The following is a 23,565-nucleotide window of genomic DNA, read 5'->3' on the forward strand; positions in this document are numbered from 1 at the left end:
TGCGATGCTCACTAAGAACCCTTCCACTAGTGTTGAAAGCAGATTCTGAAGCAACAGTTGTAACAGGGATGGCAAAGATGTCCCTTGCAATCAAGTTCCAGCCACTTTCCACTAATCTAAAACTTCAAAGTTGGGTGTATGCATGTCCAAAGGCTCTTCATCCAAGTAGCGGTGAAGCTCAGATTTGAAACCCATGCTTGCTGGCTTTCGACCTGCCACACCTGCACTCAAGGAAGACAAGAAGTCCTGACAATTGCCAATCGAAGGTGCTGCTAATTCATTTTTCCCCACATTCTCTTCCTCATGTACTCATGCATCAAGTCAGCCAACAAGTTTTTGACATCAAGAACCCTATCCTCACATTCTTAGCCTATGGTCCCAAGTAAATCCTCAAAGCAAACCAGCAACACTACTATTTTGAATCGAGAATCAAGAAGTGTTGCAATACCCATAAGCCCTTGAATATCAGTCCAATATTTATCAAATTTGGCTACCATATTAGCTAACATTGCTTCCACTAACGGATCGCCACAAGTTGACCACTACCTAATTTTCTTTCTAACCTTAGCAATTTGAGTAAAGTAAATGTTGGTTGTCACATAATCTTTTCCAAAAAATAACACGGTGATATCATTGAACAACCTAAGCCTCTCCACAATATCCTCAGCAAATTTCCACTCCTCTTCAGTAGGTAGAAAAGTATATCGTCTATCTACACGACTTGCTCTTATGTAAGCAGACTTGTAGGTCAATGCAATGTTAAGCATGTTGAAAGTTGAATTCCACCTGATCCTACAGTCAAGTCCTATCTTTCTCTTGGTAGCTTCCTTATCAATTTTAACAAACCTAGCTATCTCCTCAAACTTTTCAATCCTTTTTGGTGTGGCTATCCAATAAGCTTCACTATCGCGAATGTTCTCTATTGCATCATTCAACTCATCCAAACCATCCTTCACTATCATATTAAGGATATGTGCAGAACAACACATGTCCATCAATTTCCCATCATTCAGCAGCTTATGCCTTCCAATATTCCTAAGAAGATAAGGGATTACCGCATCATTTGTAGTACAGTTGTCAAGAGTAATTGCAGATAACTTCTCATCAAGATTCCACTCAACGAAGGGCTTATATAAGTGATCACCAATGACATTAGCCGTGTGAGGAGTAGAAACATAAATGAACCTACATTATTAGAATAGGTATAAATCACACAAGTGAACTGATAATAGCAATAATCAGATCTGAAATAAATTAAACTATGCAATTAGATCAGAAGTAAATTGAAGTATACAATCACATCTTAAAAACCTCATGATGATATTTCTAAGAGCCCAAGATTCATCAATAAAATGGGCTGTGATGGCCATATAACCCTTCTTTTGGTTGTCAGATGTCCACAAGTCGGTGGTGATTGCCACCCTTCATTGAATTGCAGCCATGTATTCAATAGCTTTCTTCTTCTGCAACTCATATTGTGCCATAATATCAGATTTGAAACAAAAGGAAAAGGTTAGGAAATTCATTTATTATTAGGAGATGAACAAAAAATAATATTACAAGTCATAGCTTTTATACCTTATTGTGTTCCTTGTCCCAATCTTGAATAGTGGCTCAAGTGCACCAACAAATCTACGAAAGCTAACATGATCAACCATGCTCCTGCACAGCGAGCTTCTTCGAGGCTATCCAAGTCTAGGCACCTTGTTTCTTCAATCGCACCTTCCTCATACTGCTCGACTACTAGAGATTTCCATATGACATCGACGGGGAGGACGGCTTTTGATCTGTAGACTAGAAAGTAGAGTGAGTACCCTGTAGGCTTGCACGGCTGTGTGCGAAGCCCCCAAAGGGCATTGGGTAGCTCCTTGAGCCACTTGCCTCATTTAGTGTTTCCAATGTCGTGTAGTCTTTTCTTCAACGCTTCCAGTAACATCCCATTATCGCGCTCAACCTAGTCGTTGGCTCGCGGATGAGCAATTGAGACGTATCGGGCGTCGATCCTGCTATTCTCACAATACTCCCAGGACTCGTGATTGTTGAAATTCGAGCCCAGGTCAGTGATGATGCGATTGGGGAAACCGTAGCGATGGACAACCTCGTTAAGGAAGTCGAGTACTCTGTCTGCCTTGGGGCAGGTCACTAGCTTCACCTGGATCCATTTTGTGAACTTGTCGATCATCACGAGTACTCGGTTGAAGCCCCCGGGCGCAGTAGGCAGAGGGCCAATCATGTCTAGCCCCCAGTATGCGGAGGGCCAGGAGGGTGGTATGGTGATTAATTTGTAGGTAGGGACGTGCTGTTGCTTGGAAAAGAATTGACAACCTTGGCACCGGTGGACTAATTCTTTGACGTCAACGAGAGCTGTAGGCCAATAGAACCCCACTCTGAAAGCTTTGCCCACGATCGTTCTTGATGATGCGTGGTTACCACAGATGCCCTTGTGGATCTCCTCCAGTATGTCCTTGCCGTCTTGTCGTGAGACGCACTTCATGAGTACTCTTGAAGTTGTGCCTTGTCTGTAGAGCTTATCCCCTACTGGAACATAGTTCTTGCTGTACCGTGAGACTTGCTCAGCTTTTGTCTTGTTCGGTGGGAACTTATGCTCCTTGACGTAGTCGATGAAGGGGGTTCTCCAATCTACATCATCATCATAACCTCCCGATCTGGCGCATCGTTGCCTTGATTGGTGGTTTTTGATGGTGCTGGCTCCACTATGGATGGCTTGTGTAGCTCATGGACGAAGACCCCAGCTGGATCTTGGGCACGAGGAGATCCGAGCTTGGACAAGATGTCTGCAGCTATGTTGTTATCACGAGCCACGTGATGAAACTCCAAACCAGAGAACTTGTCCTCTAGCTTGCGTACTTCAAGGCAGTATGCATCCATGTTGTCTTTGTGATGATCCCACTCGTCATTGACTTGGTTGATGACTACTATAGAGTCGCCGTCTTGAGCAGCGACGATGGCGAGTAGTTCCCTCTCTGGAGAAAAACTACCCGAGCTTGACGTGATGATCTCTATGTGGCGGAATCACCTAGATTAACCTGGCTAAAGTGTACTCAACCTCACATCAAATGCGAATGGTCACTTTAATCAAATTAAAATGGCAGTCCGTCGGGTTTCACCCGATAAAACCACTTATCTTGGATCTAGGCAAAGCATAATCACACGAAAACGAGTCTAGAGATTACAACAATCTAGATAAATTATTACAGGTCCCAATTTCAGTTGTTACAACTCAGGAGTTTAAAATCATGAAACTAACGTCGATACAAATACCATGGTGAAGCCTGCCATGACATCAACCACCATGATCCTCGCTGACCGAGGACAGGTCCCACTCGATAGTCAGATCCAGAGTGAGTTGGGACAGCCGAGTCACACTAGAAACCAAGTCAAAGCAACACCTGAAAAAGATAGCCACAAGTAAGGCTGAGTACACTAATACTCAACAAGGCTTACCCGTTAGGTAGTAACTACTCCACCGACTCCTAGACATGTAAGGCTTTTTGGCTGAGGGGTTTGTTTTGCCAAAAATAGCTAAAGTAGGTCCTTACTTTCAAGATTTAGCATCAGGTTCTAGTTGATTATCAAGTCTAGGTAAGCACCTATTCTAAGCAAGCGTGTTGAACAAACAATTTAATTCAAGCATCAGTATTAATCATCATCCTTTGTTCCACTTATTACTCAGTGCAGCATAGTGATCAAGCAGTCTCAAACGTGAGAGGCAGATGATTCGAATCGAGTTTTTAAACCTTGCAAGGTGAACCTAACCCTATGACATCCACGTACCATGACGGGTTCGCTTCACTTGTCAGTTGTCCCCATCAATCCCCAAGCACGTCTCAGGTCCACTTCCCTTGGCGTACAATGCCCCACGGTCCCGGACGCCGCCGTACCGTGATTGCACTTGTACCCACATGCTGCAGCAGGGGAAACTCCGTTCCAGAGACAGTGGGGCGATCTACTCACGCCCTGGTTCAATCAGGTACTAGGCTTCCCTATACCATACTAGGTATGAGATTAGTACTTTCAAACACTTGACCGCGAACGCCAACACCTACTCAGAGTTACCGCTTGCTCGTGACGATCAGCCTGAGACACTGACAAAGGCTAGGAAGACGTTTTAACTACACGATCGTGACCGCACTGAGCACAGAGGACAAAAATGAACAGTTTACCCGTGCATCCCCCCAAGTACAAGGCAATAGAAGTAATGGTGCCCTAAACAACAACTCCAATAATTGAAGAGTATACCGGATACAACGACTACTCGATCACTCGGATTTGTTTTCTTGACTACAAAGTCAATCAAACGAAGATCATCGATCACAATCAGAACTCAGACTTCTCAATAAAACAAGATTTACAAGGAAAATTGTTTGAGTACACCAATGAGTACTCGACAATAAATACCTATCGAGTTCAAAAGATCAGGGTTCCTCCAAAGATACAAACTCAGACATCTTTGATGCAATCGGCTCAGCCTCCTAAAGATACTGCACATAGGCATCTTCTATGCAGTTCCGGGCAACTCCATCACCAGTCCCCGACAAGTCTACCCTCATGTAATACGACTTGACCACTGCAAGGACTTGCTTGCAGACAGTCTTACACAGCCCAGCAACTCTACCCGGGGCAGCTCTTAGTCTCTCAACTAGCGAGCGAGGCTCAGCATCATCTTCGAGTGGAGCAACAACGTTGACTACATCCTGAGCAGCAGTACTCAATTCCTAAAGATCACCTTCCAGCCGCTCAATAGTTCTATCATGGCTTCTGCAGGACACCATAGCTAACGCCAGCATCACTCCATTCTGATTCCTCCTATCTTTCTCATGCTCATAGGCCACTTGAGTTTCAGCCAATGCTGTCCTAAGATATGCAGCCTCGTCAGCTACCCAGTCATGAGCATTTCTCCAATCAAGCAATTGACTACTTACAGCGTTCTCTTTGCTTTTAAGCTCTGCACCGAAAACACCAGAGATCAGAATTTACGACTACAATCAAACATACTCAAAAACTATGAATACTCACCCTGATATCTCTGGTTCAAATATTTATAGTGACTTTCCAATTGCTCCTAGAGGACTTCATGATCATTCCTTTCAATTGCAAAATACTTGGCAGCCTCCTCATGAACTCTCAGGGAATCTACAAGGTGACGACACTCTTTCTCTAGTTGCGCTACCCGCTGTGCGGCTTCGCTGCGCTCTTGAAGAGCCCGAGTGTTTCTCTGAGCTTTGTCATACAGATCCTTCAACGACACAAAACAAGTGATCAAGACTTGTCTAAACACAATAAGATAGAAAATGAGTTATGATGCACCTGAAAGCTTTGGATAGCTCTCCTAATCTCTGACTCTGGTGGCAATTCAAGTACCGGACCACCAGTACTCTTGGCAACTTTAGGCTCCGGCTCTCTACCCACAATAGACCCTGAAGAAAAACCATGATCAGCTAGTAGATACAAGAGAGTACCTGTGGTGGAACCGCTCGGATTAACTTAACTAAAGCACAAATAAGTCGCCTAACACGCGATCATATGCTTTAATCAAGTTAACTCGGCAATCCGTCGGATTTCATCCGATAAACCACAATATAGGACCGAGTTAGCATAACTCACACGAAGGTGAGTAGTTCCAGAGAATACAACAGATCATCCACTTAAACAAGTACAATAAGTTCTTTCAACACTGGTTCGGAATCAAAGTTGTACAGAGTTCACAAGTAGCGGAAAGATAAAACAGAACAGCGGAAGCTAGCGCCGGGTTGGATGTCCCTGATGAGGCCGATCAGGACATCAATGATCCCTCTCCTCACCGTCCGAGGAGGGATCCCACTCGACCGTCCACCTAGGAGGAAGTTGGGGAGGCCAAGTGCCAACAGCAGCAAACTCAGGAGCTTCAACTTTACCTGAAAGATGTGCCACAAGCAAGGCTGAGCTGCTAAGCTCAACAAGACTTAACCGACCCGTGGGAAAACTACTCCACAAACTTCTAGACATGCAAGGCTCTTTGGCTGAGGGGTTTGTTTTGCCAAAAGCGACTATAGTAGGTCCTTACTTTCAATGTTTTAGCTCCAATTCTAAGTTCATTAAACAGTCTACATTGGCAACTTATGCTAAACAAACACAGTTTCCAAGCAATGTATAGGACAATCATCAAGGTTCCTATCATCATCATGTTCTATCTTTACTCAGTGTAGCATAGCAATCAAGCAGTCTCAAACTGTGAGAGGCAGACGAATCGATTTGAGTTTCTTAACCATGCATGGCGAACCTAATCTCACGACATCCGCGCATCACAGAGGGTCACTTCCAGTGTCGGTCGTCCCCATCAATTCCCAGGCACGTGTTAGGTCCAAACTTCCCTTGGCATGCAATGCTCCACAGTCCCGACCTCTTGTCGTACTGTGACCGCACTTGCACCCACATGATGCACCATGGGAACCTCGTTCCAAGGACAGCAGGGGTATAAGCCACGCCCTAGTTCAATCAGGTACTAGGCTTCCCCATCCCTTACTAGGTATGAGATTAGTACTTTCAAACACTTGATCACGAACACCAACACTTTTCGACCTTAAATAGATTCATGTAGACAGACGGGGCGATCCACCGACCACCAAAATGAGTTCACAAGGCCCTGCCCCGTCCACCGTCCTTATAGTTGTAACCAGAAGGAAAACAAGCAACTCCTATAACTCACGAGTGACAGGGAATCACTCGACTTTTATCGAGTCCTGTTAAGCACTGCAACTACTCGAACTTATCATGCTAGTGTTCAGATCAAGGGAACTGAGTCATGCATCTAAGGTTTCAAACAACTGCTATACGTAAGTGCACATACATACAAAAGAAGGCATGCGCAAGTTTAGAAGATTGGGTTATGCTCCGGGGCTTGCCTTTGAGTGGGGCGAAGGCAAACTGATCTTTAGCGCACTCAGCTTCAGCTCCTACAGTCGGCAGCTCAGCTACCGCTCCGTCTTCTGACACCGGATGCAGCTCGTAGGTGCCGTTGGCAAGGTTTATCTCTACATGGAATGCAATGCAAGGGTTAAGACACTTAGACGGTTATTTCAACAACACTTGCAAGAGGTAGCCCCAAAAACTGTAGCAAAACTACAGGAAAGGTGTGGAATCCCGAGCTTCTGTTGATAGAGAACAAGATAGAGGAGTCGGATCGGGAAAAACTTATGATCTGACCCTCAGACCTAAGGAATAACTATATCGGGGTCCTCAGACTTAACACAGAGAAGTCCCCAAAATTTTACACAGATACCCTTGGTCAAAAGAAAAGGATACAGCTGAGCCCTTAGGCGAGGCGGACAAGGGTCGGGCGAAACAGACAGGGTCGGGCGAGACGAAAAAGGGTCGGGCGAACCCGAAAGGGGTCGGGTGAGACGAAAGGGGTCGGGCGAAATGGGCAGGGGTCGGCAGCTTACCTTTGGGCCTACTGACGAAGTCTTAGGGTTGGAAGGAAGCTAGCTCAGGCGGAAAGACTAAGGCACTAAGGCTTAGGCAGCGGTGAGGTCCGTTGGTGCTCCGGCGGCGGCGACGCTTCTTGTTGAAAACAAGTAAGCTCTAGCACCGTGCGGAGGAAGCAAGCGGCTGGTGGGTTGGGAAGGGCGGGTGTTGAGCGGAGAGGGGGAGTTCCTCAAGGAGCTTATGCGGCAACGCTTGAGTACGAACAGAGGAAGGTGCGGCAAGGCAACGATGGCGAAGGGAACTTCGGTAGAGGCTCTGGTACTCCCTTTTATCGCTACGCGGAAGAGAAGGAGTTCAGGCAGCGCGAGGATAAGGTCGAAGAGGATGGAGTGCTCTGCCGTGGCGGCGATTGGTTGATGCCTCCATTGGCCGACGAAGCGGAGCTTCGGGGACAGGATTCTTCGGTCATTGGGCACTGAAGACAGAGCTTATGCAGGCGCGGTTTTGCCGGAGGGAAGGATTGGCGAGGGCGACTGCGTGTCTGGTCGCATCAAGCGTCGGATTGGGTGTGGCGGCTCGGCTAGCGTGTGGCAGGCAGGAAGGAAGGGCACGATAGGCGAGGGCGCTGCAGGTGAGGTGACAGGGTGAGCAACGACGCTAGCGAGCGCAGAACCAGCGGCTTTGCCGTGGCACGCTACTGGCGAGGCGGGGAAAGGAGTTGTCACTGCCGGCGCAGTGGTTGGCAGAGGCGGTATCGTCGCGGGGCGTGCGCATGGGCAGTGCGACTGAGGAGCGACGGGAAAGCCGGAAGGCGTTGGGGCGCGTGGCTGGGGATCCTGGTGAGGAGATATGCGCGGGAGGCGAGGCGGACTGGCGCGAAAGCGGCGAATCCTTGGTAGCAGTGGCGATAGGGCGCCTGGCACGGCCGGCGAGGTTGCGGGCGAGATGAGACGAGACGGAAAAGGGCTGCAGGGCGCTTCTACGCGCGATTGGGAGGGAGGCGCGCTGATCCATCTTGTCGCAGCCGGCGATTGGGCGAGGCGGGGCTCGTCAGTGAGGTCCTGCCACGCGGCGGCGGGGCTCTGAGACACGGCGCACGCGCTCTCTGGTGCGCTTGGCTCGATAGATCCGTGGGATCTGTTTCTGGGTCCACTTCCAGTCTCTAGCTCTCTCAAACTCCAAACTGCACCACTTCTGCTGCCTTAACAAAAGTTGTAGAACTCAAGCCAAGGTCCAACTCTTGTAATTGGATCGAGTCCAAAAATGCAGTGGATTTGGGGATCCAAAGCTCCAAAGTTTGGAGGAACACTGGTTTCGGGACTTAGAGAAAAACAGCGGGTTGTTGGGTTTCAGGGGTCGGGGCTGATTGGAACTGCAGATTTGGGAACTTATCTTAGGATTAAGCTCGGCTGATTAAACCTAAGTCGTTACAGTACCGTTCCTAAAAAACATCTACACTCAAAGTAACACACTTGCTGCGCCGACTTCACCCTTTCCAGTTGCAACAACCAGTGCCAAGGCACCAGCACCAGTCGTACTCACAGTTGACACAACTCCAGCCATTGAGGGTGGCACACCCGAAGAACTCTTGGGGACTGATGGGCCCTCTACCGAATGGATGACATCCTGAAGCATGGATATAGTTGCACCTAGACGACTCGCGTCGTCAATCTCAGATGCATCATCCATAGTCAAGTCGACTATGGGCCCAGAGAGTATAGTCGACAGATCAGCCTCCGCCCCCGCCTCCACGGGAATAATGTCTTCAACATCCCTGGATCAACCAAGTCACAAGATCATGATCTGACTACAGAGTACAAAATCATCAAAAGGAAATATTACACAAACCCTTACCGGGATGATCGCGGCGGCAAACGAACACACTTCTTCTCGGCTACCACCGGCTGGATACTCAGCACCACAGGGGCCACTGGAGGAAGGTCCTCCACTCCTTCACCAAGTCCTGACAGAACCAAGGTTGAGACTACGAACGCATGACTACCAGAATAGATCACATACTCACCATCGGCAATATCCTCAGACAACAAGGTGTCAGCAGCCACCCCCGGTGTCTTCACAGCATCTGCCAGCTCAAAAGCTGTGGCCTCACCAAATGATTCAGTAGCCCGCTCGGGGGCTACCAACTCAAGGGCTTCCGGTGCAGAAGCTACCTGCAAAGCGGTTGTTGATCTCGAGTTCAAAGGCGGCACCTCCATAGGCGACTCTTCAACAGCCGCGACTCTAGCAGCTGCGTCTCTAGCAATCATGACTACTTCATTAGAAGTAGCCTCATCATCGCCAAAGGTCAAGTCGGCAGCCTTTTCAACACATAGACTAATATCGTTAGTATTCTGCCAATAATATGATTAAGTCAACAAGAAACTCAAAAAAGTGCTCAAAGGCAACGCGCAACTACGCACCTTGGAACCCTGCGATCCCTCGGGGGTCAAACTCGAAGAAGTCATAGCATGCTGAGTAGCGGCTTTCTTCCGCACTACTCAGCATTTCTTGGCGGGAGGAGAAGGAGCATCTTTAGTATCAACCACAGCTATCTCCTTACCCTCAGACGACGTGGGCAAGAAACCAAAAAGCACTCGGGAGTACAAACCACAAGACAACAATTGTTACTCGGAAAGTACTACTACACTACCCAAAGTAAGCAAAGGAAAGAAGAAAATACCTTTGTTGGTCCATACCTACCATCAAACTAACGAAGGACTCTCGAGAGTATTGGCACACCTTGATAGTTCCTGAATAACTTACCCAACAACGCCTCCACATCGACATCGGATATGTCTTCAGGGGACATACGTGATAGGTCATCAAAAACCGAATACTCGAAGCCCGAATGAGCACGTTGCTGCAAGGGCTGAACTCTCCGCTTGAGGAAATTGGCGACCACATTGATCCCAGTTAAACCCAAAGATCTTAACTCATCAATCTGCGTCAACAAGTTAGTGATCTCAGGGGTATCCTTGGGTTTAGTCACCTAGTTATCTGCATGCTTTGGAGCATGGCTGGTGACTACCGGCAAGACAGGATCATGATTGCCAATATAAAACCACCTTTTCTTCCAATTGCCATGGGAATCGGGTAGAGATCATACTCAAGATAAACACTCGAGTTCCTCAGCTGAAACCTGGCCCCTCCAAAAACTTCCGTCCTAGTCGTGCTGGGTTGCGTCTTACAACAAATGGCTTGCCTTGACACGTTGACAGGTGTCACACTCCGAGACATAGCGTGCAATTTCTGGTTTCATTCCACTCCACCAAAAAGTTTGACGGAGATCATGATACATCTTATTGCTGCCAGGATGGATTGAGAATTTGGAGAGATGGGCCTCATCTAGGATTTGCTTCTTGAGATTTGGGTCAGATGGAACAACAAGTCGACTCTCATAGTACACTCTCCCATTTTCATCCTGTCGAAAATGCTTGTACCCTTCATCCTTCTATGCAATCTTTCTCTTAATTAGCCTCAATTCCTCATCTTCTAACTGTGCCGACCCAATTTGGTCTTCCAAAGCAGATTCAAGAGAAACATGACCGAGGGTTCCATGGGGAATGATTTCCAAACTAAGTTTTCCCATCTCATGACACAGAGTTTCTGTGAAGTTGGTTGCCGACAAGCAATTGCAATGGGTCTTGCGGCTAAGAGCATCTGCTACAAGGTTGGCTTTGCCGGGGTGATAATGCACTTCCAAATCATAATCCTTGATCAACCCCAACCATCTTCTTTAGCGCATGTTGAGGTCGGCTTGAGTGAAGATGTACTTGAGGCTCTTGTGGTCAGTGTAGATGTTGCAGTGAGTGCCCATTAGATAGTATCTCCACATCTTCAAGGCATGAATCACTGCTGCCAACTCAAGGTCATGGTTTGGGTAGTTCGGCTCATGAGGTCGTAACGCCCTTGAGGCATAGGCAATGACTCAGTTGTCTTGCATAAGAACACACCCAAGTTCAGTGCCAGGGCGTCACAGTATATGTCAAACGGCCTAGAAGAGTCGGGTTGAGCTAAGATTGGGGCAGAAGTCAGCAATTGTTTCAAGGTTGTAATGCCCGTAAAAATTACCAATTTAAATCACTCGTTAAAAATGCATTCCAAAATTGTTCCGACCGTTGAGCTCCCGACAAATCTTTTCCTTCCCGTCGGACTCGCTGTTCTGGCCCCGACATCATCAACCCTCTTTTTTCGTTCCCCATATTTTTCACGGTGTGCCCGTCAAATCCATCACGCGTGCCGTCAAATCCCGCAACTTTTGCCGAACTGCCCCTCCCTTTTCCTCCTCCTTTTTCCTTTTCGTTTTCCCTTTTCTTTTTCCTCTTTTCCCTTCTTCTTCCTCCTTCTTCCTCCTTCCTCCTTTCTCTCTCTCCTTCCTTTTTCCCCTGCCGCCCTTTCTTTTCCCTGGCGCCCGACCCCTAGCCGCGCCGGCCGTCCCTGGCCCCACCGGTGCGCGAGCCGCGCTGACCAGCGCCGCGCCCAGCTGCCTGCACGAGCCCGCGTGAGCGCGGTGACCCGCGCCAGGCCGCCGCTCGCCGCACGCGCACCGCGCCCGGCTGCCCGCACGCGCCCGCCCGAGCCCGGCCACCCGCGCCTGGCCGCCGCTCGCCGCACGCGCGCTTGTGCCCGCGCGGCTTCGTCACCTGGCCGCGCACCCTGCGTCGCGTCCGCTTGTCCCCGCGTCGCGTCCGCTTGTCCCCGCGTCGCGCCCGCCCGTGCACGCCCAGGCCGCGCGTGTCGCGCTGGCGCCGCTGACCGCGCCGGACCACCCGTCGTCTGGTCTCCGCCCGTCCCCTCCCGGCGTGCCTCCCCACGAGGTCGTCGCCCCCTGTGCCTCCTCGTCGACCGAGCCACCACACCTTTCACGAGCAACGCTACTCCGGCACGCCACCGGCCGGAGGTCCGGCCACCATCATTACTTCTGGCCTCCGCCCGCCCTTGCGCCGCCTATAAAAGGGGGCCGAGCCCCTGCCGCCTTCCCACACCCTCGGCACCACCTCCCTGGTCGCTCCCTCTTCCCCACCGCCCGCACGCCGCCGCCGGTAACCCGCCGCCGCCATCTCCTGGTCCAACGCCGGTGCCCCCTTCCCCACCATCAGCCGACCAAGGTGAGGGCCAAAATGGGCCCCTCACACTCTCTTCTCCCTCCCCCACCACTCGGCCTCGCCGCCGGCGAGCTAGGCCGGCCGGCCCGCCGCCAGCCATCCCCCTCCCCATTTCCTATTGTGACCCAAGGAAGAAGAAAGGGATAAAATCCCTCCCCTCTCGATCTAACCCTCTAGTTTCCCTTATTCGCAAACAAGCCCTTCCACCATTTCAGAAATAATTACAAATAGGTCCCTGGTTCTCGCGGTTTAGTCCTAAACCTTGTTTTAAGCCCCTAACACCCCTTTAACCCGTCATTTCATGCGCCAAACTTCCTCCAATTGACCCCAAATTCGACCACGGCCTCCTCTCATATAAGTCCGCCGGGGCATATCCAAATTTCATGAAAATAACCCTCCTACCTATTTTCCGTTCTTATTTCCTGTTCAGAGCTCAACGGGTAAAATCCTATTTTCCATTTTAGTTATTGTGTGCTCGTTTGTGTGTGCCGTAGATCGCGGAGTACCCGAGGAGAAGCATGAGGAGGAGTTCGACCGTGAGCCCGAGCCCGAGGACCAGTACCGCGAGCAGGAGCTCCCGGAGGGCTTTGAGAACGGCAAGTCCAACCTTATCCTTTGATGCATATTCACTACCTAGTTTTTCAAATACAACCTATGGCCTATTCTATAAAATGAATATGGATTTATCGCAAGACATGGTTGGATAGCCACCCCTTGATTATTGTGATTATTCCTTGTTATCCTATATTTGTCTCTAAATATGAGTTGCTCTGTTTAGATGATAAATACTTCTAGAATGCTTAGGAACTCATTATTCATATTCAATCATGACTACATTTGTTTATTCAGAAAATAAATGTGTGAGTGTGTTCAACTAAGGGGATGGGTTTTCGGGTGTAAAGAGAAATGGTGCATGGATGAGATGGATGGGCATTTCTTGTGTGAAATGCTGGATTGTTGAGCTCGTACCTTAGTGGTTGAGTAAGGTTGGGAGATATCCATCTTGTCATGGTTAAGGACCGAGTTGATGTGTCATCTTGCCTAATTCAACCATTGTGCAACCACTCGACCGTTGTCTGGGCAACGGCTTAGCATAAACCCCACTAGCTAAGCTGCTAGGCTTCAGGTGTGCTGGTGAGCAACGGGAGCTCATGGAAAAGGATTAAGCTCTTGGTGACTTAGGTCCCGGTTTTGACCTAGTGGATGGGTCGATAACCCCTTGGGTGCTTCCGTGTTGACTAGTCAGTTTTGGCTAAGGTGGGTAATGGCTTTGTTAGGCTCCGCACCGTCACTAAGGTGATCATGTTGCGGTACCCTACTTGTGAGAAAAGTGTACAACCTCTGCAGAGTTAAAACCTATCCAGGTAGCCGTGTCCACGGCATTGAACGAGTTACGGCTTGGTCACATAATTAGCTTTTGGGGATGGTTGGTTTCTTTGGTGTGTGTTGGATATTGGAAGTGTCTGGCAGTTGTGCCGTGCGCTACGGCTGACGGGGAGTCCGGTAGCGATAAAACTTGGATCCTTTGTGTAGGATCAACCCCACTTAATGTTTCGGTTATTAAATAAAATACTTTGTGAAAACTCTTTGAAAAAGAACCCTTGCATGAGTTGAAAATCTAGCTTTATTGCAAATGAACCGTAACCTTATCCTTGTTGTACCCTATGCATATTCTTGCTGTATCCCCCTCCGTGGATGGGGTTGGACTTGTTGAGTACCTTTGTACTCACCCCTGTTTTGTTGCTTCAGAAGAGGACTCGGACTACATCGCCGAGGACTTTGAGTAGGAGGTTGCATATGCACCCGCCCGCTCCTTCGGGAACTGTACGGTTTCTGAACTATCTGTTGAATAAATGTGTTATCAGCCTCCTAGGACTGATAATTGGATCACATTTAGTCTCTACTTATGTGGGGATGCTTCAAGTGGTATCAGAGCCGTCGTTGGCCGTAGGACGTAACCATTAGGACCGGAAAAGCCTTTTTGACCAAAATAAATGATTTACAAAATTTCTTGCTTCCTCTGCTCAATTGCAAAAACTGATTTACACCCCGATTCTTTCCAGATGGCCGAAGAAGGTTGGGTCAACAGCCATTGCCTAGAGGAGCCCGGTTTTCCCAGGTTGTTGTTCTCCTGCATGGACCGCCTCGGGATTTACGAGCGCCTGGAGTACTCTAGCCGGGAGTATGAAGACCGTGGGACTCTCTGGTGTGAGATGACCATCTACGTGGGCAGGAGCAGCCGCTTCCCCGATATTTAGCCTTGGAATGTGTCTGTCACTGGTTTCCGGCAGAAAGACACTTACCAGGTGGTAGCTCGGAAAGTCCTGCGCTACCTGTGCCAGATTTATGAGAGGCACATCAGCCGCACACCAATGAGGTTCTACCCGCCCGTCAAGAAGAACCGCCCGTTTTGGTTGGCTCATGTGAGGACTTTGGAAGGACGTGGACAGCGCGAGGATGACCCCACCATGCTCCACATGGCTGGCTAGCTCCTCACCCTAGATGAACTCTACGACGAGCAGACCGCCCATCTGAAGCAGCAGATCCGCAGAGTCGAGGACGCAAAAGTCATGGTGAGGAGACTCCAGGTGAGATTGGCAGCAGCTGAGGCACGAGCCGTGGCCGCCCAAAGCAATGAGGCCCTCTCCATTGAGGCCCTCAAAGAGGCCGAGGATCGGCACACGCGGGCATTGAAGGAGGTCCACCACTCAAACCACGCGAGAATGAAGATGCGGGTCGTGGAGGACGACGAGGCCCCAGTCTTGGATGGAGTCCCTGTTGCCCAGGGGTCTAGGAAGCGGAAGAGCCCTGATGCCCCACCAGCACCACCGCCTTCGGAAAGGGACTCGGAGGTGGCCAACGGAGAGGCCACGGAACTCCCTCCCGCCGGTGGGATCCTAAGGGACGAGGTGCTGGCCTTCCTTATTCCGCCAGAAGGCCACTTCTTGTAGGGTGAAGATTCGTCTTGCGTGTAGAGTGCCCCACCCAGAGTTGTACTCCAGAAGCTGTCCCAAGTCTAGACTTGTACCCCAGTTGTGTTGTTGTACCGGCCGTGTAGTGCGTGTTTTGGCCCCACCCCAAGTGTTGTAACCGCCCTGGCAAAATAATAAAATCATTTGTGCTTGTTGTTTGTTAGTCTGTGTGCTTGTCGACAGGAGGTGGATTCTATCTCTTCGAAAATCCGAATTAATTAACTAAACATCACTTTAATAACCAAATCCAAGTCTCATGAAAGTTCACTCAATCTACAGATGCCTCCCAAGCATGCCACCAGGACCTCCCCGAGTCAAGCACATGCCACCCCTAGTGCAGAAAGAGAGCTGGAAAGGCAGGAACCACCACCAGCGGTGCATCATGAGGAGCAAGAAGTGGATCAGCCTGAGAGCAGGGGGGAAAGTCAAGTGGGAGCATAGCAGCCACCGCCCCCACCGGTCATTGATTTGGTACAAGTCATGAACAACCAAACCCTTCTGCTGGAAGCCTTGTCCAATGCCATCACTTGCCAAAGGCCCCGCGGACAGGGCATGAATGAGAAGCTGACAGACTTCCTCCAGACCAAGCCACCCACTTTTGGCGGGTCCATCAACCCTCTGGACGCAGATGACTGGCTGCGGGTCATCCAGAGGAAGCTAGAGCCGTTTGGCTGTGAGAGCAGGGACAAGGTTCTCCTGGCTGCTCATCAACTCACCAGGACTGCTCTAGCTTGGTGGGAGAACTACTGCACTGCACCCAGGATGCCTCCACTATCACTTGGGATGAGTTCGTGACTGAGTTCCGCCGCTATCACATTCCTGCGGCCACCATGAAGTGCAAGGCGGATGAGTTCCGTGAACTGCGCCAAGGCAACAAGTCCGTGGAAGAGTACACCTATCAGTTCATGGAGTTGGCCCGCTATGCTCCAGAAGAAGTAGATAAGGATGAAAAGAAGCAAGATATGTTCAAGAAGGGTTTAAGCGCAGAGTTGAGTACCCTGCTTACTCCTCAGATCTACCCTGATTTCAACACTCTAATGAACATGGCCATCCTGACTGAGAGGGCCAAAGCAGATGAAAGGAGGGACAACAAGCGTAAGTTCTTGGACAGAAAGGCCCACCGGCAGTATAGGTTCCAGAAACCAAGGAGCTTTGGCCACCCCATGCCTAGGTCCCAAGCTCCCATGCAGTACCAGACCCAGTCTCAAGCCTCCAGTTCCCATCAACCCAATGCCCCATTCAAAAGCCAGAACCCTGCCAAGGCCCCACAGAACAGCGCCAGTCAAGTCACCAACAACAGCAGGGCATGCTTTAACTGCCGTGAGCCTGGGCATTTCATCGCCAACTGCCCCTACGCCAACAAGCCAGCTGCATCAGCCTTCTCCAACGCAGTGACTGGGCCAAGGGCAGCAGTGTCAGGAGCCAACCGTGTGCCCGTCCGTAGCAACAACAACCCCGGCAACAACAACAATTGCCAGCAGATGAGGCAGCCCCAACAGTCATTCAGACGAGCCCGCGTCAACCACATCAGCGCGCAAGAGGCTCAAGAAGCTCAGGGTGTGGTACTCGGTGAGTTTCTAGTCAGCTCAGTCTTGGCAACCATACTCTTCGATTCTAGAGCATCACATTCATTTATATCATCAAGCTTTGTGGATAAGCATCATATACCTACAGTACTACTAAAGGTACCCCTAATAACCCGGACGCCTGGAGCTGACATCCGGTGTCGACTAGGTTGTTCCCGGGTAAGGATCAATTTAAGTGGGGTAGAATTCCTAGCAAACTTAGCAGTACTTGGGTCTAAGGGGATAGATGTGATCCCTGGAATGGATTGGTTAAGTCTACACAATGGTCACATAGGATGTGCCGATAAGGTGGTACGCCTGGTTAATCAGAACGATATACAAGTGACCTGTCACACTCGGGGAAGTGGACCCAACCTAATGGTTTTTAGCATGGAAGCCAAGGCTGTAGAAGGAGTTCCGGTAGTGAGTGAATTGTTGGGATATGACGTAGGCTACACTAGCGCAAATCAAAATTTTCTACTGCGTAAACCAAGAAAACTGTCGTATAAGGATCACGGGATTACCACTCGACGCAATGATCCGGAAGATGTAGATTCGCGTCGATGTAGCGAAGTCGATCAATGTAGTCGTACGTAGTCGATCACGTCGACGTCCAGCAGCTCCTCAGCAGCTCGTCCACGTGCAGCAAGATCGCCCTCGTGTCGCGGCTCGTCGTCGGCTCATCGTAGCTCATCGGCGGCTCGTCGTGGCTCGTCGGCGGCTCGTCGTAGCTCGTCGGTGGCTCGTCCAAGTGCTACAGGCGCAACACCTCCAAGATATCCAAACATGCAGGGAGGAAGCGTCGCAAGCCGGACTGCTAGGTCCGCGAGTTGCAACAGGCGAGGGTATGGGAGGCGCGCGGCAGATGAGTTTCGCCAAAAGGAGTAAACCCTAGGGCTCCCCCACCCCTCTATTTATAGAGGTTCCTAGCGGGCCTCTGGGTCCGAGGTCCATTTGTACTTCTAAACCTAATTCAACTCGGATCACATTCAAATTGGGCTTTCAGCCCCTTAAGTGTGTGACCCTATGGGTTCGGATACGTATAGACATGGCTCGAGTACTCCTACTCGGCCCAATAGTCAGTAGAGGCATCTAGCAAGACGTGCCAACTCCTATATGCACACGAAGATCATATCAGATGGACCATCACAACATTATATACATGCTATTCCCTTTGTCTCACGATATTTGGTCTAGCTTCAAGCCGACCGCAATTTCTCGATCCTATGATTCGGAATCCCTTATAGGTTAACTCTTAACTGTGCGTAGCATGGCCATGCATTTTCGGATCCGATCACTCGAGGGGCCCAGAGATATCACTCTCAATAAGAGAGAGGCAAATCCCATCTTGATTGACCATATCTCATAGCATGCTTATTGACAAAGATCCGTGTGTATTTTGCATATCTTGATCTTACCCCAGTTAACAAAGTCTTGAATGAGATGAAATTGCCGCATTACGTGTTTGTTCTTCTAGTGATTCCTTGGCTCTTTTGCTTGCGCAATTGTCCCATTGTTATCACAGTAGAGATTCAATGGGCTGGATGCATTCGAAAACACACCAAGCTCAATGAGGAAATTCCTTATCCAAGCACCCTCCTTCGCAGCTTCCGAAGCCGCGATGTACTCGGCTTCTGTCGTAGAATCAGGTACCGTCTCCTGCTTGGAACTCTTCCAACTAACAGCACCACCATTTAGCGTAAACATAAATCCTGATTGTGACTTTGAATCATCTCTGTCGGTTTGAAAACTAGCATCGGTGTAACCTGTTACAATGAGCTCCTCCTCACCTCCATAGACGAGGAACACATCTTTAGTCCTTCTCAAGTACTTAAGAATGTTTTTCACCGCTGTCCAGTGACTCTCTTCTGGATCAGACTGGTGTCTACTTGTCATACTTAGCGCATATGAAACATCTGGGCGAGTACTTATGATTGCATACATGATAGATCCAATAGCCGAGGCATATGGCACTCTACTCATGCAATCCCGCTCATCAGTAGTCGAAGGACACTGAGTCTTGCTGAGATGTATGCCATGTGACATAGGCAAGAACCCTTTCTTTGCCTCTTCCATGCTGAACCGCTTCAACACTTTGTCAATGTAAGTATCTTGGCTTAATCCTATAAGCCTTCTCGATCTATCTCTATAGATCTTAATGCCCAGAATATATGCCGCTTCCCCTAAGTCCTTCATCGAAAAACTATTTTTCAACGAAGTCTTTACGGACTCAAGCATAGGAATGTTATTTCCAATCAGCAATATGTCATCCACATATAAGATTAGAAATACTACAGAGCTCCCACTAACCTTCTTGTAAACACAAGACTCTTCTTCGTTCTTGGTGAAATCAAACCCTTTGACTACTTCATCAAAACGAATATTCCAACTCCTAGATTCTTACTTCAATCCATAAATGGATCTCTGAAGCTTGCATACCTTTCCAGCATTTTTCGGATTGACAAAACCCTCAGGCTGTATCATATACACATCCTCAGCTAGGTTTCCATTTAGGAAAGCTGTCTTGACATCCATCTGCCATATCTCATAATCGAAATATGCAGCTATAGCTAGAATAATCCGAATGGACTTAAGCATCACTACGGGCGAGGAGGTCTCGTCGTAGTCAACTCCTTGAACTTATCGAAAACCTTTTGCGACAAGTCGTGCTTTATAGATGTGAACATTTCTATCCATGTCCTTTTTTCTTCTTATAGATCCACTTGCACTCTATGGCTTTAACACCATCAGGCGGGTCAACCAAGTTCCAAACTTGATTGTCTCCCATGGACTCTATTTCAGATTGCATGACACTGCCATTTTTCGGAGTCTGGGTCCATCATTGCTTCTGCATATGTTGCAAGCTCATCATTGTGCAACAATAATATTTCCCGCATTTCGCGGAGCCTTGCCGACCTTCGTGGTTGTGGCAGTGCTTCACTTGCCATGGGTATCTCAACTTGTTCTGCTACGTTAGCATCAGTTATTGATTCTTGCCCGATCGGCTCATCTTGAACTTCTTCAAGATGCACTGTCTTTCCATTCTTTTCTCCTTTGAGAAACTCTTTCTCTAGGAAAACCCCGTTCCGAGCGACAAACACTTTGCCCTCTAACCAGTTGTAGAAATAATATCCCAAAGTTTCCTTTGGATATCCCACAAAAATGCACTTATTCGACTTGGGTGTGATCTTGTCCGACTGAAGTCGCTTGACAAACGCTTCACATCCCCAAATTCTTAGAAAAGACAAACTGGGAACTTTTCCAGTCCACATCTCATATGGTGTCTTAACTACGGATTTAGATGGTACCCTATTAAGTGTGAAAGCTACTGTTTCTAGAGCGTATCCCCAAAATGACAACGGTAGGTCTGACTGGCTCATCATTGATCGAACCATGTCTAACAAAGTTCGATTACGTCGCTCAGATACACCGTTTCTCTGAGGTGTTCCAGGCGGCGTAAGTTGTGGAACAATTCCGCAAATCTTTAGATGATTGCTAAACTCGTGGCTCAAATACTCGCCTCCACGATCAGATCGTAAGGCCTTAATTTTCTTGCCACGCTGATTTTCAACTTCATTCTGAAATTTCTTGAACTTTTCAAATGTTTCAGACTTGTGCCTGATCAAGTAGACATAGCCATATATACTAAAATCATCAGTGAAAGTTATGAAATATTGGAATCCTCCTCTAGCCGTCGTGCTCATTGGTCCGCATATATCGCTATGTACGAGTTACAACAAGTCTACTGCTCTCTCAGGAAATCCTGTGAAAGGCATCTTGGTCATCTTGCCTAGCAAGCAAGACTCACATGTCTCATATGATTCAAAATCAAACGAAGTTAGAAGTCCATCAGAATGGAGCTTCTTCATGCGTTTTTCACTTATATGACCCAAACGACAATGCCACAAGTAGGTAGGACTCAAATCATTGGGCCGAGGCCTTTTAGCACTTACATTACGGATAGGTGAACCATCAAGATTTAAAACAAACAATCCATTCACAATGGGTGCAAAAGCCATAAACATATCATTCTTAGAGATCACACAACCATTGTTTTCACTCGCAAATGAATAACCATCCTTCATCAAGCATGAAGGAGACAAAATGTTTCGACTTAAACTAGGAATGAAATAACAATTATTCAACTCCATAATAAATCCTGACGGGAGGTGGAGTTGCATCGTCCCGACGGTCAACACAGCAACTCTTGTATTATTGCCCATGCGGAAATCAACTTCTCCTCTTTCCACGCTTCTACTTCTTATCATTCCCTGCATCGAATTGCAAATATGAGCAACCGATCCGGTATCAAATACCCAAGAATTAATAATTGTATCAGCGAGAAATATGTTGTCTATAAAATTAATAACAAGCGTACCTGAGGTGGAAGTACTCTTACTTCCGCCATTCTTCAACGAAGCTAGGTACTGCTTGCAATTTTTTTCCAGTGACCAAGTTCATGACAGTAAAAGCACTCTTTGTCTGGAGCAGGTCCAGGTCCAGCTTTAACCTTGGGCGCTAGGTTTGGCTTGGACGTTCCAGCCTTGCCCTTCTTCTTCCAAGAATTACCCTTCTTCTTAAAGCTAGGCTTGTTCTGTATAGCCATCACATGGCTGCTACTAGCGCTTTTCTTGATGTCAGCCTCTGCTGTTTTAAGCATGCCACACAGCTCATTCAGACTCTTCTCCGTCCCATGCAAATGGTAGTTCGAGATGAAGTTCCCATAGCTAGGCGGAAGAGACGAAATAATGAAATCAGTGGCCAACTCTTGGCCCAGTGGGAAGCCCAGCTTCTCCAACCGTTGAGTGTAACCAACCATCTTGATTACGTGTGGTCCTACTGCTGCGCCTTCTGCTAGCTTGCTCTCCACAAAGGCCTTAGACACATTGAACCTTTTAGTCCTGGCCTGTGTTTGGAACATGTCTCTAAGCACCACGATCATATCGTGCGCCTCATGGTTTGTTTGAAACTGCATCTACAGCTCGGGTTCCATGCAAGCAAGCATAAGGCAGCTTACTTCAAGGTTAGCATCACATGCTTTCTTGTAAGCATTCTTAGCAGCAGCAGGTGCATCATCAGCATGTTCTTCTGGTAGTGGGTTATCTAGAACATCTTCCTTTTTCTCAGCCCTGAGAACAATTCTCAGGTTACAGATCCAAGCCGAGTAGTTTGTTCCATTCAACTTGTCCTTCTCAAGGACCGAACGCAAAGCAAACGGTGTAGTGCTGCTAGGTGCCATTTAATCTACAACAAAAGTAATGCAAAATACACTAAGACAAACGTATCCATGATAGATCAAATCACATTAAACTATTTTAACAGAATCTACTCCCACTAAAATCAATATCCCTCTATTGATACTTAGTGATTTAGGATCCACAACTAACAAGTCTACTAGTGAGCTTTAGCATCACTGCTAGCAAACAAGGTAGGTTGGTAAGCAACTTCTTGCTAATCATATCACATATGACTCCTGTTGTTGGGTGACATCTCCATGTCTCGGCGCCCAACCTTTATGCCCCGAGATCCTTAACCGTTAAGATAACCTTGTCAAGCAAACCAACCCTTATGCGTGTAAGTGTCTGACACAAACCCGTCTAGTCAAGGAAAACTAGTGGCACCCTAATTTCATAGACCCACCACTAATTGTACAAGCCATAGGATGGTGCAAGTTTTAGTTGGGAGGGCATACTAGCTTAAACTTTGTGAGGGATCGTTCTACTTCTAACATCACAGCATGCAGAAAGTAAAACATAAACAGAATAACATTCACACAGTTGTGACACAGTATGGCCCGTTTTCTTATGGTGATCTCCATCTCCACAGAACCTGTTCACCATGGTGATCTCCATCTCCATGTTCCATGTGCGCCATCCTCCTGGTGATGAGTCCTCCAAGAACTAGAACATGCTATTACGCCTAATAGCTAGTAAAGAAGCTAGTAATGAAGATTACATAGTTGCTTGGATCATCACAGATTGGTACGCAGACCATTAAATACATTAAAGTGACAATACATATGGCTCTAGCCGTGTTGCCGTATGCACGACACGCAGGTCATGAATGAGTTATACACATGCATCACATACACAAAGGAGCCATACTGATCACAAGATACATACATCCTGCAAAACAGAGTTAAGCGTCCTAACGTTCCAAACTTTGGAGGCCCGAAACTCCATCTTCCAAGCCGAATTTGGAAAATCTAATTTCGCAAAAAATGTCATAGCCATTGAATGTCATGTGTAACTTTTTCTGTAGATCAATTTTCATATAAAATTCGCCCCGATCCGAGATTGTACCGAAAAGTTACGGCTGATTTACCGAAACACACGCACACGACAAAATCCCGACCCGGTAGTAGATCCAATCTACTATTGCACATCTCATGCGCCTGGCGTATGAACCTGGATTTTGATTCGACCAATCACATTGATCTTCACTCACTGCAACTGGAATTATGTGTATCACTAAACTCCGATGGCGGAAACCCGAACA

Source organism: Setaria viridis, chromosome 6 (assembly GCF_005286985.2).
Source record: "Setaria viridis chromosome 6, Setaria_viridis_v4.0, whole genome shotgun sequence".
NCBI lineage: Eukaryota > Viridiplantae > Streptophyta > Magnoliopsida > Poales > Poaceae > Setaria > Setaria viridis.